This window comes from Haplochromis burtoni, unplaced genomic scaffold (genome assembly GCF_018398535.1).
Source record: "Haplochromis burtoni strain Fernald_Lab_line unplaced genomic scaffold, NCSU_Asbu1 Contig_48, whole genome shotgun sequence".
Taxonomy (NCBI): Eukaryota; Metazoa; Chordata; class Actinopteri; order Cichliformes; family Cichlidae; genus Haplochromis; species Haplochromis burtoni.
This window is the reverse complement of record NW_024582409.1, coordinates 1507506-1509090: the sequence shown is the minus strand read 5'-3', so window position 1 is coordinate 1509090 and position 1585 is coordinate 1507506.

Sequence of the window (1585 nt, the reverse complement as noted above, 5' to 3'; positions counted from 1 at the left end):
GCCATATTTGGCTTCACTGTGCACTGGCATGGTGAATGACGCAACAGGAAAATGAACCTGACAGCACCAGGCATCGGCTCGGCATTTCTTTTGCGCCCTACATACATAAATCTCTTATTATTGCTCTGTGTTCGCTATGTATATTTTTACACCTGTCTGCATCAATATCAAAGTAGAGGTTTGGTTTTAGACATTCAAGTTCATTCGGTCTCCTGTGACAGTTTATATGTGGAAGGGAATAATTCCAAGGTTTCTTTCTATGTTGACAAGGACTGTCAAAGGGCACTGTTCCACTTGACCCATTTTATTTTTCATACAAATAACTTTAGTGTGCTCAAATTAGCATGCTGGAAGTTGCAGAGTTGCATGGATGTTGTGGGACTGGCTGTGTATTTACTCCACGATTTTAATGGCTATTACCGGCTATTTACTTTGAATAAAACTATACATCTTACATATTAAAAAAAACTGAGAAACCTTTAGAGAGGAGCACCTCTCAGTGGCTCAAAGGAGAGAGAGAGATGTCCCTCTATATGCAGGTACTTCAGCAGCTCCTACCCTTGTATCATCTTTGTTAGCAGCACAGCGAAAGTGAAGGCCAGACTTTTGATTGCTTTCCCCATTCACATCCTTTTATAGATCCCTTTTCTTCCCACACACAAGCAAACAAAGCCGGTATAAATACTATGTTCAAAAGCCATTACCTTCAATGTAACCCCTTTGCTGTAACAAAGAACATGGAAAATTTCCACAACACAATTTGACTAGGCACAGCGTGATGGTGTGGCTAAAGAGTATGGGATGTCTGAAGGACCCCTGCATGTGATGTCTGGTAGGACCATACATAATAGATTTGTTCTGAGGACCTTCACATTACTTCACAATTAAGGTATGAAGTCATGCTCCTTCATCAGCATAACTAATAGCACATTTCATGAACCGGCCATGTTTTCGAGATTAAAGACGCATTTTGCATGTGTTGGATTTTCTGCCGAATATGATAAGGTGCCCAAACAAATTATTGCTTTGCTGTCATCAAGGTGCGTACACTAGCGTTCTTTATATCGTCATTACTAAAGCATCCATAAAGTTGTTCCAGCGCATTACACCATGGCTCGCTGTGAAACTGAGTGCGGAAAAAACAATCTGACAGCCACAGTCATGAGATCAGTGTCAAGTCTATTAAATAAAGCGCTGCACCTGACACTATAAAATTCAATAAAAAAATAAACAGCTATGAGAGTAATGGAGTTTAGGACAATGTCTTTCAGAGAGAAAAGTAAGGGAAAAGTAGCATAAGCCAAAAGACAAAATCCCAGTTCTCATCCAGCGAATGCATTCTTCAGGTTCCCGACATTTCAGTACACAAAGATTAGTTCATGGAGCGACATATCATTTGGCAATGATCTATTTTGCCACTGTTAATTACAACAAGTCTGCACAATTTGACTGCTAAACCATGATATCACAATGCAGGGTATGAATCCCAAATCAAGCTTTGCACACCATAATCCTGTTAAAATGTAATAAATAATCCCTGTGCATTAATGTTGGCAATATTTCATTTTAATAAGTTCTTGTAAAA